The sequence below is a fragment of the Leptodactylus fuscus genome, chromosome 6 (genome assembly GCF_031893055.1).
Source record: "Leptodactylus fuscus isolate aLepFus1 chromosome 6, aLepFus1.hap2, whole genome shotgun sequence".
NCBI classification, from domain to species: Eukaryota; Metazoa; Chordata; class Amphibia; order Anura; family Leptodactylidae; genus Leptodactylus; species Leptodactylus fuscus.
The window spans coordinates 7,369,538-7,386,361 of NC_134270.1; the positions used below are offsets into that span (position 1 = coordinate 7,369,538).

A 16,824-nucleotide genomic window follows, 5' to 3' on the forward strand; every position below is an offset into this window, starting at 1 on the left:
GGGCCTGGGCCCCACATTGCAGGAGTCTAAGGCCGGGATCACTTTTGCTCTCCATTGCTGCCCTGCAGACCCCTGCGGACCTCATAGACTATAATGGGGTCCGCCGGGTTTATAGGTCTGTGCAGGACTTCTCTCTCCAGCGATTCTGTGACGGGGTCTCTTACAGAAGATCCTAAGAGCTTCATTTATATTTGCATCCTCCTTCAAGTCACTCCTGACATTCGCTCAACAAATCTGCAGCAAAATCTGCAAAAAAAACCCCTGCGGTTCCACAACGTGGGGCCTCGGCCTTACTGAAATGCAGTAAGATCCAGTCTGTGCAATCCCACAATACACCCGGCGCGCTGCACCCTGTAGTTCCCCCAGTTTGCCGAGGCGGGATGGCGATATTGTCTGACATATCAGATGTCCCTAAAACTGTCGGCAAACAAGAACATTTGAGGACAATTTCTGTAACTCCTCTCTATAAGTAAGTGAATGTAACGTCGCCTTCTCCCCCCTCCTCAATCCGTTTGTGGGGATTCTCCGACCTCGCTCTCCCTCTTCAGCCCGTGAATATTCAGCCTGAATTAGATGGAGCCAAGTGATCTGACCTTTGTTCTGCGCCGATTTCCATCCTGAAAAGGCCTTTAATGATTTTAATATTGATCGGACAAAAGCCACCAGACAACTTTGTCTTGGGGTAACAATGTTGTCTGAATGGCGGCTGCGGAGACGGCGTGAATGTCACTTTCTCTGTCTGTCTTATCCCCGTTCCTGGAGGAGGGGGCTCATTCTCACATCTTGTGGACCCCTCTCGCCTCAGGATGAACCAGGGTGACCCGGGAGAAATGGGGGAGTGGGCGAAGGTCTCCTTATACATGTGCGGTATACATGCCGGCGCAGATACATTGTTTCATTCTGGGATCTAGTCTTAATTATTGGCTGTCTGATAAAAGCTCGGAGGAAGACGAGGGGTCGCACTTAAAGATTTTTTTGTTGTTGCAATTGATCCAATTGATGCAAATCAAATTCTACAAAGGAAATAATACAATCTGCTCGACCATCATGTAAGCAATGGATTGAGCTCGTGTTCCCGCAGGACTGAAACGCCGCAGCCGAAAATCTGCAACAAGTTACAGAAGCAGCAAAGTGGACGAGACTTTAAGAAACTGACCTAATACATGATATTGGACGCTGGCAAGGTTCAGCCCTAAAGGGGTCCCCTGTGTTCTGATGGTTGGAGGACGGGCTGGGGGGGTCTAAAGTCCTTGTGACCTGGCGATCGCCCCCAGCAATCACACACTTATCTCCGGTCTGGAGGATACGGGATCAGCGTCCATAACAGGACAACCCCTATAAACTATACGGAAACAGTGTTATATTGTGTGACATAGCGTTAGATTGTGTGACATGGTGCTGCCTTCGCCTTATAGTTCTGTGTGATGTTTCTGTAGATCTTTGTTCAGTCGTTAAAATTTCTAAATGTGAATAAAAGTGTAAATGAGATTTCTTAACATTAAATTGAAAAAATAAAAAAAATAAAATGGGATTGTGTCTTTGTCCTCTCAGATGATTTGTCCAGTATTACATTAGCGGCCGCGCTGGGGTCTGTGGAGTCTTTGCTGCAGATTTTGCTGCAGTTTTATGGTGGATTTATCTGAAGAATCTTAACTTCAGACGGACATTTTTGTTGTTTTGTGGTTTTTTTCCTTCTTCTATAGAAAACCCCATGAAGGTGCCGCCTACCTACACCATGCTGCATTACAAAAAAACCCAAAAAATTTGGACTAAAAAATCCAAAGTAAAATCCATCACAAAAAACTCACCCTGTAGCTAATTTATTACTCCATATTGCCATATAGCTAACATCTGCCCGCAGTGTTTGTTTTGTTTTGTTTTTTTGTTTTTTTTTTGGGGGGGGGGTTGGTTAGAAAAACCTCTGCATTCGGCATTCCGTTTGGGGCGTCCGCTTGGGGACGAATCTATATAAAAAAAAGTGGTTACCCTAGGAAACCTGCGCAAAGACTATAACGGGGTCCATGTGGTTACTGCTCGGGTTCCACATGAAAATTGCAGAGAGTAAAATGCTGCTTGCATGACGGGAATGGAATGACACGAACGCAGACGTGAACAGAGCAATAGAAATGTGTTTTACTAAACGGATTTAATGTAATTTTTTTTAAAAAAACAAAATCTGATTTTGGAACGCAGCTAAAAAAATTTGCAGAGGAAATGTACCACAGCGTTTTTCATTGCATTTTTTGCTGCGTCTTTTCTTCCTACATTAAATCTATAGGGAAAATGCAAGCAGGAAACACTAATATGCTTTTTAATTGTGACGCGTTTATTTTTTGGCAATGTGTGGATGGGATGAGTCGGGTTCTCAGTCACTTTGCCTTAGGGGCCATTCACACATAGTAAAATGGCGCGGACGGGGAGGCTTTTTTTACCGCGCGGATTCTGGCACCGATCCTGTGCAGAATTTGCATAGATTTGCATTAGAATCCACGCCATTTTACTCTGTGTGAACGGATCCTTATGGTGTGCATGTCGCCAAGCCGTGATGTAACGCTACGGGCAGCACATGGATGTTATCGATGGCCAAACCACTGACTATTGTCCCAACTGTGCGGTCCGTCAGAAACACTAACACTCCAGTGATTGGAATGACAAATGTAACAAACTATAAATGTAATCAGAATTGTTACAGATAACTAAACAGAATTCATTTTATTTTCCAGCTTTTCTCCGACCTCCACCTTGGTATATCCTCGGCTCGCCGACTTATTTGGTAGATTTGGCCTCTGAGGACGATCCCTTTGCTGAGCAGACCCTGTGACTTTCCATAATATATTCTAATAATCCTCTCCTACGTCCCCGTCCCCCCCGAGCATCTGCTTTCTGTAATTTGCTTTGCATACATGATGAATAATTAATACGAGCGGTGTAAATAGCGCACACGCGCCGTTACATTGCAATTCAGGTCAATTACATCTCATTTAGGATGAACTTCATGACCAAATCTGATGGTGCCAAACCCGTGCACATGCTGCAGGTGTCCTGTATTACCATGATAACCTGATAGATTGGTGAGGAGACCCCTGGGGACCCCCCGTCCTATCCTACTACTATGGTTGATACAAGGCAGGTCGGACTCACCAGCCTGGACCGTGCAGGGATCAGCCATGTTGTGCTGCGTCTTGTGCTGGAATCCAGTTACACAGGTAATAATATATTGTCAGCCGAAATCTGTAACTTACTCGTTCTCGGTGGGAGGTTCCAGTTGTCACCCAGCCATGATTAAGTCATCGCAGCCCAGACACTTGTTAATGCCGCACTAAGGTTTTCTTCTTCGTGAGTGAACGGTGTAATTTAATCCCTATTCACAGACATGGAAGCCAAGGGCCATCTGAAAGGTGAATGTCAAGAGGCCTACGTGTGAAGAGTAGTCGCCCAACGAGATTCGGCTAGACCGCATATCCCCCTCAGGCACCCGTAGGCACAACACACCTTGACAGGTATAGATTTCAGTGTTCGGCTAGGGCTGGTTTCAGTGACAAGAGAAGATCGTGTCTTAGTTTGGAAGATATAACTGGAGAAGGTCTGATCTGCAGAACCGGGACAAGATAAATGACAATTTTCTCAAATTTTCCAGGACTGATAGGTGATAACTAGAGATGAGCGAGTAGTATTCTAATAGCACGCACCCATAGGAATGAATGGACGCAGACGGCATGCAGGGGGTTAAGCGGCCGCTTCCATTCATTCCTGTGGGTGCGTTACAATTGTTCGCTTTCCCAGACTCCTCTCTATATAGTTGTATAACTAGGCAAAAAATCCAATGTAAGCCTTCAGTCCATGAGCTGCATTTCTTATATCTCTGTATATGGTGGAGGATCGTCCGCCATTGCTAGTTATACACTGGGCTGCATTAGACTTTCCTGACCTGTACAATACTAGGTGGATTAAGGGCGCTAGGGGTAGGGTCACATGTAGGTTGGGAAATGGATGCACATGTGAATTAGCCCTGTGCAAAATATGTCACAAAAAGCAAGACGATGCCACAATGCCGAGATACACAGCAAGCAACGGGAGAGAGCGGAGACTTTCCTGCAGATATCAGAGCAGGAATCACTCCTAGATCATTGCTGAACGTGTGTGTGGAGGGGGAGAAAGGCTAAAAAAAACGAGTAAGCAATCCGAAATACGCCGGAGATGATGGAGAGAGTGTAGAGAGATAAAGGAGAGTGAATGGTGAGGGTGCAGGAAGGTGCAGAGTAGGTAGATGTCGGGTGCAGTGCTATGGAAAGAAGAAGAAGAGATGACTGCGGGTGTGCAGGACGTGTCGCTCACTACTATCAGATTCATCGCTAAATACACATTCCTGTGAACTAAGGTGGCCCAACTTAGATACCTCGGCTCGGCCGTACTCTGCCCCTGATTCATTAATATTTCATAAGAAGAACATGAATCTCTAGAACTAAAACATTATCACAAGTTATACTGAGATATAAAACTGGCAACTGCTCAGAATGTCCCCAACGAATCAGGAAACCTACAGAAGGACAAGAGCACTAAGTATATATTACTTTATAATAATTGTCATATATTCTATAATAATAATAATAATAGAAGGGATTACAGAAGGAAAAGGAACAATAAATCTATAGGAGTAACATCCAATATATAGGAGCGAAAAAGAGGGAAAATCTAGTGAAACCTACTGTCTACACCATAGTACAGCGATCTTCTATCTATCTATCTATCTATTTATCTATCTATCTATCTCCTATCTATCTATCTATCTATCTATCTATCTATCTATCTATCTATCTATCTCCTATCTATCTATCTATCTATCTATCTATCTATCTATCTATCTCCTATCTATCTATCTATCTATCTCCTATCTATCTATCTATCTCCTATCTATCTATCTATCTATCTATCTATCTATCTATCTATCTATCTATCTCCTATCTATCTATCTATCTCCTATCTATCTATCTATCTATCTATCTCCTATCTATCTATCTATCTATCTATCTATCTATCTCCTATCTATCTATCTCCTATCTATCTATCTATCTATCTATCTATCTATCTATCTATCTATCTCCTATCTATCTATCTATCTATCTATCTATCTATCTATCTATCTATCTCCTATCTATCTATCTATCTATCTCCTATCTATCTATCTATCTATCTATCTATCTATCTCCTATCTATCTATCTATCTATCTCCTATCTATCTATCTATCTCCTATCTATCTATCTATCTATCTATCTATCTCCTATCTATCTATCTATCTATCTATCTATCTATCTATCTATCTCCTATCTATCTATCTATCTATCTATCTATCTATCTATCTCCTATCTATCTATCTATCTCCTATCTATCTATCTATCTATCTATCTATCTCCTATCTATCTATCTATCTATCTATCTATCTCCTATCTATCTATCTATCTATCTATCTATCTCCTATCTATCTATCTATCTATCTATCTATCTATCTATCTATCTCCTATCTATCTATCTATCTATCTATCTCCTATCTATCTATCTATCTCCTATCTATCTATCTATCTATCTATCTATCTATCTATCTCCTATCTATCTATCTCCTATCTATCTATCTATCTATCTATCTCCTATCTATCTATCTATCTATCTATCTATCTATCTATCTCCTATCTATCTATCTATCTCCTATCTATCTATCTATCTATCTATCTATCTATCTCCTATCTATCTATCTATCTATCTATCTATCTATCTATCTCCTATCTATCTATCTATCTATCTATCTATCTATCTATCTATCTCCTATCTATCTATCTATCTATCTATCTCCTATCTATCTCCTATCTATCTATCTATCTATCTATCTATCTATCTATCTATCTCCTATCTATCTATCTCCTATCTATCTATCTATCTATCTATCTCCTATCTATCTATCTATCTATCTATCTATCTATCTATCTATCTATCTCCTATCTATCTATCTATCTATCTATCTATCTATCTATCTCCTATCTATCTATCTATCTATCTCCTATCTATCTATCTATCTATCTATCTATCTATCTATCTATCTATCTCCTATCTATCTCCTATCTATCTATCTATCTATCTATCTATCTATCTATCTCCTATCTATCTATCTATCTTCTATCTATCTATCTATCTATCTATCTCCTATCTATCTATCTATCTATCTATCTATCTATCTATCTCCTATCTATCTATCTATCTATCTATCTCCTATCTATCTATCTATCTATCTATCTATCTATCTATCTTCTATCTATCTATCTATCTATCTATCTATCTATCTATCTCCTATCTATCTATCTCCTATCTATCTATCTATCTATCTATCTATCTATCTATCTCCTATCTATCTATCTATCTATCTATCTATCTATCTATCTATCTATCTATCTCCTATCTATCTATCTATCTATCTATCTATCTCCTATCTATCTATCTATCTCCTATCTATCTATCTATCTATCTATCTATCTATCTATCTCCTATCTATCTATCTATCTATCTATCTATCTATCTATCTCCTATCTATCTCCTATCTATCTATCTATCTATCTATCTATCTATCTATCTATCTCCTATCTATCTATCTATCTCCTATCTATCTATCTATCTATCTATCTATCTATCTATCTATCTCCTATCTATCTATCTATCTATCTATCTCCTATCTATCTATCTATCTATCTATCTATCTATCTATCTATCTCCTATCTATCTATCTATCTATCTATCTCCTATCTATCTATCTATCTATCTATCTATCTATCTATCTATCTATCTATCTCCTATCTATCTATCTATCTATCTATCTATCTATCTATCTCCTATCTATCTCCTATCTATCTATCTATCTATCTATCTATCTATCTATCTATCTATCTATCTCCTATCTATCTATCTATCTTCTATCTATCTATCTATCTATCTATCTCCTATCTATCTATCTATCTATCTATCTATCTATCTATCTCCTATCTATCTATCTATCTATCTATCTATCTATCTATCTATCTATCTATCTCCTATCTATCTATCTATCTATCTATCTATCTATCTATCTATCTATCTATCTAAGAGCAGGGGTGTCAGTTATGTCATTTACGCCCCAAATCTTATTCCCTTCCTTGTCCTTAGTTTTCTATTGCAACAAAATATTAGAATGTGTAAATTTTGGAAATGAGATGGATATTTCTATACTTTTCTCTCCTGTTAGTGATATTCCTAGTACGTTCTTTATCTCTCCTAACTAGTAATAAATATCTGCAGATTTCGTGCGATTCCTGCGACTATAACAAATCCCATTAAACAAGCGATTCCCTGGCCAGGACGTAATCCGTCTCCCCGATATTCGGCGCCCCCATGACGCCGCCATACGATGTTATTTGCATGTTTTCCCCTTCGCTATGTCTTGTCTCCTCCCAGCCAGAATAAATGTGGGGTTTTGTGGAGATCCTGCTATGGGAGCGCTCCGCACCCATCGGGGCCGTTGCGTTCGCAGAGTGACAGCTCTATTCAATTGTCGGCAAATAGCATTTTGTGAGTCTCTCTGTGGCTTTTTCTTGAAGATTAGCCGGTGGGGGATGAATGCCGAGCTTTATTCCAACCACTTGGTATTCTGAAATGCCAAAATAATTACCAGGGACCAATTCAGGGCGGTGCAAAAAAAAAAAAAACAGCAAAAGCAAAAGCTGACTAACTCTCCCCCGTTCCTCTACTACGTGCGATTTGGGTTTATTTTTGTCATTTTTAGGTTGACGTCACGTCACAATATATTCCGTTATAATATGGCACAGTCTGAGGACACACAAAGGGAATGATCAGGTTGTATCGGGATTGGAGGGGACGTCCGAGGTGAAAATGCCGTCACTATCTTACCTTCTCCAGGATTTGGAGATTTATGGGGTCTCTCCTCACAGTGATGTGACTTCAAGACGTTCCTTCCAAAATAAGCAGCCACGTGTAGCGCGGAACGTTGTCCCCTTGTCTCCTCCACCTGCTGCGGGTCTGGGTGTGACATTCCTGAGGGCTTGTAAGGGGTATCCAAGCTTTAGGAGGGGTGTGGAGAATGGGGGGGGGGCTGAAGCCTGAAGTGGCACTCTGCCTCCGATACAGAGGGGTGGTTGGGGATTTCATGGTTCTCTGGTTCCCAAAGAGGCCGAATCCACAGACAGAGAGAAAGATCAGCTGCTCCTGTGTGCACAGGGACAAAAAGAGAAAAAACACAAGACTTTTACAGTCGGCGAAATCTACATAATAAGACGGGTTTATTTACTCCATTGTAACGGCTGGAGAAAGAAACGTCACCAAAATACAAAGGACGGAAGGAAAGAAATAGTCATAAGGAAAGTACCGCAAATAGAAGAAATAATAAGTAATAGCGGTGTAATGTAAGCTAGATAGATAGATAGATAGATAGATAGATAGATAGATAGGAGATAGATAGATAGATAGGAGATAGATAGATAGATAGATAGATAGATAGATAGATAGGAGATAGATAGATAGATAGATAGATAGATAGATAGATAGATAGATAGGAGATAGATAGATAGGAGATAGATAGATAGATAGATAGATAGATAGATAGATAGATAGGAGATAGATAGATAGATAGATAGATAGGAGATAGATAGATAGATAGATAGATAGATAGATAGGAGATAGATAGATAGATAGATAGATAGATAGATAGATAGGAGATAGATAGATAGGAGATAGATAGATAGGAGATAGGAGATAGATAGATAGATAGATAGGAGATAGATAGATAGATAGATAGGAGATAGATAGATAGATAGATAGATAGATAGATAGATAGATAGATAGGAGATAGATAGATAGATAGATAGATAGATAGATAGATAGATAGGAGATAGATAGATAGATAGATAGGAGATAGATAGATAGATAGGAGATAGATAGATAGATAGGAGATAGATAGATAGATAGGAGATAGATAGATAGATAGATAGATAGATAGATAGATAGGAGATAGATAGATAGATAGAAGATAGATAGATAGATAGAAGATAGATAGATAGGAGATAGATAGATAGATAGATAGATAGATAGATAGATAGATAGGAGATAGATAGATAGATAGATAGATAGATAGATAGGAGATAGATAGATAGATAGATAGATAGATAGATAGATAGATAGGAGATAGATAGATAGGAGATAGATAGATAGGAGATAGATAGATAGGAGATAGATAGATAGGAGATAGATAGATAGATAGATAGATAGATAGGAGATAGATAGATAGATAGGAGATAGATAGATAGATAGGAGATAGATAGATAGATAGGAGATAGATAGATAGATAGGAGATAGATAGATAGGAGATAGATAGATAGGAGATAGATAGATAGATAGGAGATAGATAGATAGATAGATAGGAGATAGATAGATAGGAGATAGATAGATAGATAGATAGATAGATAGATAGATAGATAGATAGATAGATAGGAGATAGATAGATAGATAACCTCCTGAGTCTTCCTGCTCCACCACTGTTCAGGTATCGGCTAGTGATGTCTGACCTGCTGCCCTGAGCTACAGACAAGAGCAGGAGAGTGTTATTATGTGTCTGGGGCCGCTGGGGAGGATAATCAGGTGTTTGGGGGGTGACAGTGGAGCATTAATAAGTGACTGGAGGCCAATGGGGAGCCATATAACAATATTATGGAAGCCTGATATAATGGGGGGGGGGGGGAACTGAGGGAGCCTGATAATAGTATAAGGTGCATTATGAATGTGCTGGGTGGGTACTATAGGACAGTATAGCCCTGGGGTGTATTCACACATTTATATCACTGTCAACTCAAACCCTGCGCTGAAAAAGCATCAAAACCGCCGTTTTTTTTATGTTTAATTAAACTTGTGGTGTCCGGACGAAGTCTTTTCCCGGGTGCCCGGAGTCTGCTCTAGACGCTGCAGATTGTCATTGGCTACCTAAAGGGGTTCCCTGGGCTCAGACTATCCAGGGCTTCTGGGGCTCCTCTAGTCAGGGGTGTAAAATGAAGGGGTGCAGTCACACATGGACTCAGCAGTCTTAGGGGACCCATAATCACTAGCATAGCTTTAGGGTTCAGAGTGGTTGCATATGCAAAGGGCCCATAGTCCGGGGGGCCACAGGTCACTCACTACACCCTGAGACTCATCTCCTGTCTAATCCTCTCTGATGGCCGGCAGTCTCTGCATTGCATATTCCCCTCCCCCCCATTCCCTCTGGTGCACTGCAGTGAGGAGATTTATGATACACAGCCTGTCACTGTCAGAAAGGAAAAAGTTAACTCTTTAATGGCAAACACAGCAGTTGAGCAGCAGCATATAGTCAGAGAGGGATTGTGTGGGGGAGACTGGGGCACAAAGGCAGATGATTATTATGTAGAGGACACTTTATGGTCTGGGCCCAGATAGAGAAGGCTGCTAGAATGGACAGATGGGAGTGGCTGACGGGTGCACAGGAGGGCCCGACCTGAGGAGCCCGTGGCCACGTCCTTGCTTCTGGGCTCGCTCTGTATGGGCTGCCTGTATGTTATAGGTGACTTTTCTTTACGAGGTTACTATACTGCCGCACACTGGTCTCATGTAGCGGGGGAGGTCTCTGGGCCAAGCAGGGGAAGGGGCTTTGTTGTACATGCCATATGTGACCCTGAGATAGCTGCAGCATTGCTATATATAATGAATAGAGTCTATAGATTTGGTCATCATACTCATGATACCCCTTACATGTCTCTATAACAAGGCCCATTAGACGAGGCTGCAGTGCCACCTATTGGAAGGTAACGGAACTGCTTGGGTATAGACTCCTTACACTTTGCATTGATGCGCTATCCTTAGAGTCTGACTCCCGGACCCTGGCAGGGAGCGCTGCGGCCTCTTCAGTACTAAGCACAGGGCCAGACATTGGTGCAGGGGCTGCCTGGTATTATAGCTCAGACCCATTCAAGAGAATAAGACTGAGCATGCACATGACATGCAGCACACAGGGGGCACCACTACTACCCCCACATTGATGACGTCTTCAGTCTAAATGCCCCAGAAAACCCCTTTAATGCTAAATAAATAACAAACTGATATTCAGTCTCTTCTCACTATCTACTATGCACGTGGATTGAAGCTTTGGTTGTGACTGGAGTATAAGACAAGCAACAAGAGACAAGTAAATGGAAGGATTCGATGTCCGTACAGCCCCGGCTCATCTGTATACCTGGTGCAGGTGATGGGATGTTTATGGGTTGTCTGCCATCTTGATTCTTTCCCTCTGACATGGTGACATCCAGACTACATTACCCATCATGCCTCAGCGTACATACACTTTACGTCTCAGAGTATATACTACATGATGGCCTCCTCTGCCTCCTGCTTCTTATAGGTTTCTCCCTGTCCGGTCTTACAAGCAGGAGGCGGAAACATCTTATAGGACACTCAGGAAAACTCTGCATTAAACTACTTTGATCTCCTTTAATGGCGGCCAGTCTGTACATCGTAAATGTAATACCTCTGCCCTCTGGTGCACTGAAGTGAGAAGATTTATGGAAATAGCCTTCCACTGTCAGAGAGGAGAAAATATAACACTAGTGGAAAAATAGAGCAGCTGCCCAGCAACATATAGACACGGATTATAGAGCACACTGATAGTATAGTCAGATAATGTGACCCATACAGAGGCCTGCAGTGGTGTAACTAGGAATGGCAGGGACTCTGTTTGTGGCGTGCTTGCAGAAACAGCTTCTTTCTCATCACTCTCCCATACAGCTTCTCCTTGTGCAAAGTGCGCTGTATTGCTGACTGATGCACAGTGACGCCATCTGCAGCAAGATGATGCTGCAGCTCTTTGGAGGTGGTCTGTGGATTGTCCTTGACTGTTCTCACCATTCTTCTTCTCTGCCTTTCTGATATTTTTCTTGGCCTGCCACTTCTGGGCTTAACAAGAACTGTCCCTGTGGTCTTCCATTTCCTTACTATGTTCCTCACAGTGGAAACTGACAGGTTAAATCTCTGAGACAACTTTTTGTCTCCTTCCCCTGAACAACTATGTGGAACAATCTTTGTTTTCAGATCATTTGAGAGCGGGCTGTCCACGCTCGGCCACCATCAAACTGAACTGATTGCGAATTGTAAAGAGGAATGGTCCAAAAGCCCTTCATCCAGGATCCAGGGACTGATTAACAGCTCCAGGAAGCGACTAGAGGCAAAAGGAGGAGCTACTAAATATTACTGGCACTTTTCTGTTGAGGTGCCCAGACGTTTGCACCGGTCACATTTTGGTGTAATGCATATTACACATTCTCTGTTAGTACAATAAACCTCATTCCAATCCTGAAATATTACTGTGTCCATCAGTTATTAGATAGATCAGACTGACATGGCAAACACCAAAATATTTACAGCTAACAAGGATTAAGATTAATAGGGGGGGCAGAAACTTTTTTATAGGACTGTATATGTGAAGAGTCAGTGGTAAGAACAATCAAGGTCCTAAAATTTGCCAAATTGAGATGATGGCGCTTCATCCTATAGGCTGCCAGGGAAAAGTTGGAAAAGCGATCAGAGTCCTGCGACACAGAACGAAGGACTAATGAAGTCCCGCACTCCCTACAATGGTCCTTGGACAACCAGTCCTGATCTGGCAAAAAAGAGAGCAGGTCTTAAGAAAACGACAAGAGGAAGAAAGTCAGCTGCATGCAGAGAAAGAAACTTGGGTCCGCCCCCAGTGCTGCGAGAGAGCTCATTAGCATACCGACAAGAACCAGGATTGTAGGCGAAAACGCGGAGGAGACGATGAAAGGTAGTAGACGAATAGCTTAGAAAAAATCATGTCTGAGCGATAGGATCCCTTTAAGAAATGAGCACAAGTGCATTGCTTTCTCCAATTCCACCTCATCCTGAACTGTTCTGCAGCTTCCCCGAACATTGCACATGAATGGCGGTATTACAATCCTATTAATATTATAAATGTGAAAGTTTGTGAGTTTGTGGATTTGTGTGTGTTTGGATGTTTGCATGTTCGGATGTTTGTTCCTCAATCACGGAAAAACCGTTCCACCGATTTGGCTGAAATTTTCCACAAACATAGTTATTACACTCGATTAAACAATAGGCTACTTTTCGTCACAATAGCGCACATACGTTTGTGCCAGGACCCCCACAAAACCCAAACTCACACCACTATCTCTGCAATCTCACACACTTTGGACCATAGCAAGCCACAAAATTCCTATTGCCCTCTACAGCCTCGCCCCTAACCCCACACAATCTCATATACATATACTTTACCACTTTGCCCCTCACCTTAACGATACTCCAGGAGGCGCTCTTTAACGCTCCGGAGCAGCCATGTTTGCCGACCCCCACCGCTCTGACAATCCGCGACACCCCCCACCCATGTCAATACCCCTAGGCGGTCTAATAAATGCAAAAAAAAGTAAAAAAAAGTATAAAAATAAATAAATAAAAAGGATAAAAAATTCAAATCACCCCCCTTTCCCTAGAACACATATAAAAGTAGTTAAAAACTGTGAAACACAGACATGTTAGGTATCCCCGCGTCCGAAATCACCCGCTCTACAAAGCTACACAAAAATTTTTCCTGTTCAATAAACGCCGTAGCGGGAAAAATGGTCAAAAGTGCCAAACCGCCATTTTTTCACTGTTTTGATTCTGATAAAAATTTGAATAAAAAGTGATCAAAGCAATAACATTTCCCAAAAATGGTAGAACTACAAAGTACACCCGACCCCGCAAAAAAAGACGCCCTATACATCCCCGTACACGGACGTATAAAAAAGTTACGGCTGTCGGAATATGGCGACTTTTCAAAAAAAAAAAAACATTTTAAACACAGTTTTGGATTTTTTTTTAAGGGGTCAAAATGTAAATAAAACCATATAAATTTGGTATCCCCGGAATCGTAACGAAACACAGAATACAGGGGACAGGTCATTGTGGTTGCACAGTGAACGCCGTAAAACCAAAGCCCGTAAGAAAGTCGCAGAAATGCATTTTTTCTTCAAATCCACCCCATTCTGAATTTTTTCCCTGCTTCCCAGTACATTAAATAGAATAAATAATGGCGGCATCATGAAGAAAAATTTGTCCCAAGAAAAATTAAGACCTCATATGGCTCTGGGAGCGGAGAAATAAAAAAGTTATGGGGTTTAGAAGGAGGGGAGTCAAAAACGAAAATCAAAAAATGCCATCGACGGGAAAGGGTTAACTTCAAATACCTCTGTCCCAAAGTCACTATGTAAAGTTTCTCACAACACCGTATATATAGCAGCTCAAATACAAAGTAACTGCAACACAAAAGTCTCACGGATTCTCTGAATTACAGCAAAAACAAGATACAAAGTTACATTTCATATCCCATCCCTTATACACAGTACGAAAACCTTACCCGCACCTGTATATACCCACTGCTACAATCACCGCAGACCAAGTCGTGGGTACCAGCTAGTGTATAATATGTCCCACAATACGGAAACATGTGACTCTGTGGAGCAAAAAATAAATGGCGAGCTAAAAACAGATACACAAATACGAAAATTAGCTCCGTCTTTTAATGGGTTAAAAATTGCCCGTGATGGCCCTAAATAGGAGCCGACAACCCCAGCAAAAGTGATGATGACTCTGATACTGTGTAATCTAATGCAGTACTCAAAGCTAACCACAAGAGGGGGCGGCACGTCTACCGGATCATGGCTTGGATCTGGTAGGTTTGTAGTCTGTGACTGTATCCTATAGGTGATATATATATATATATATATATATATATATATATATAACGCTGAGTATAAGTGACTGCGGCCTCTGGACTTATTCTAGCACAATTCCAGGGGGCAGGCTGCTTCTTGTGTATGGGATTAATATAATAATGTACAGAGCACAATGGGATTAATATAATAATGTACAGAGCACAATGGGATTAATATAATAATGTACAGAGCACAATGGGATTAATATAATAATGTACAGAGCACAATGGGATTAATATAATAATGTACAGAACACCATGGGATTAATATAATAATGTACAGCATCATGGGATTAATATAATACTGTACAGCACCATGGGATTAATATAATACTGTACAGCACCATGGGATTAGTATAATAATGTACAACACCATGGAAATAATATAATAATGTACAGCACACCATGGGATTAACATAATAATGTACATAACCATGGGATTCATATAATAATGTACAGCACCATGGGATTAATATAATAATGTATTGAGCACTATGGGATTAATATAATAATGTACAGAGCACCATGGGATTAATATAATAATGTACAGAGCACCATGGGATTAATATAATAATGTACAGAGCACCATGGGATTAATATAATAATGTACAGCACCATGGGATTAATATAATAATATACAGCACCATGGAATTAATATAATAATGTACTGAGCACCATGGGATTAATATAATAATGTACAGCATTGTGGGATTAATATAATAATGTACAGAACACCATGAGATTAATATAATAATGTACAGAGCACCATGGGATTAATATAATAATGTACAGAGCACCATGGGATTAATATAATAATGTACAGAGCACCATGGGATTAATATAATAATGTACAGCATTGTGGGATTAATATAATAATGTACAGAACACCATGAGATTAATATAATAATGTACAGAGCACCATGGGATTAATATAATAATGTACAGAGCACCATGGGATTACTATAATAATGTACAGAGCACCATGGGAATAATATAATAATGTACAGAGCACCATGGGATTAATATAAAAATGTACAGCACACCATGGGATTAATATAATAATGTACAGCACCATGGGATTAATATAATAATGTACAGAGCACCATGGGATTAATATAATAATGTACAGCACCATGGGATTAATATAATCTACAGCACCATGGGATTAATATAATAATATACAGCACCATGGGATTAATATAATAATGTACAGCACTGTGGGATTAATATAATAATGTACAGCACCATGGGATTAATATAATAATGTGCAGCACCATGGGATTAATATAATAATCTACAGAACACCATGGGATTAATATAATAATGTACAGAGCACCATGGGATTTATATAATAATGTACAGAGCACCATGGGATTAACATAATAATGTACAGCACCATGGAATTAATATAATACTGTACAGCACCATGGGATTAGTATAAAAATGTACAAAGCACCATGGGATTAATATAATAATGTACAACACCATGGAATTAATATAATAATGTACAGCACACCATGGGATTAATATAATAATGTACAGCACCGTGGGATTAATATAATAATGTACAGAGCACCATGGGATTAATATAATAATGTACAGCACCATGGGATTAATATAATAATGTACAGCACCATGGGATTAATATAATAATGTACAGCACCGTGGGATTAATATAATAATGTACAGAACACCATGGGATTAATATAATAATGTACAGAGCACCATGGGATTAATATAATAATGTACAGAGCACCATGGGATTAATATAATAATGTACAGAGCACCATGGGATTAATATAATAATGTACAGAGCACCATGGGATTAATATAATAATGTACAGAGCACCATGGGATTAATATAATAATGTACAGCACCATGGGATTAATATAATAATGTACAGCACCATGGGATTAATATAATAATGTACAGCACCGTGGGATTAATATAATAATGTACAGAACACCATGGGATTAATATAATAATGTACAGAGCACCATGGGATTAATA

General features: G+C 40.0%; 1 protein-coding gene across 1 annotated transcript in view; it reads right to left on the reverse strand.

The window, feature by feature from the left end:
* Positions 1–16,824, reverse strand: part of NTN1 (netrin 1) — a 197,644-nt gene that overhangs the window by 142,696 nt on the left and 38,124 nt on the right. The window contains exon 2 of the mRNA XM_075279300.1: positions 7,925–8,239. The gene's annotated coding sequence lies outside the window, so the exon portion shown is untranslated. The remainder of the gene's footprint in view (positions 1–7,924; positions 8,240–16,824) is intronic.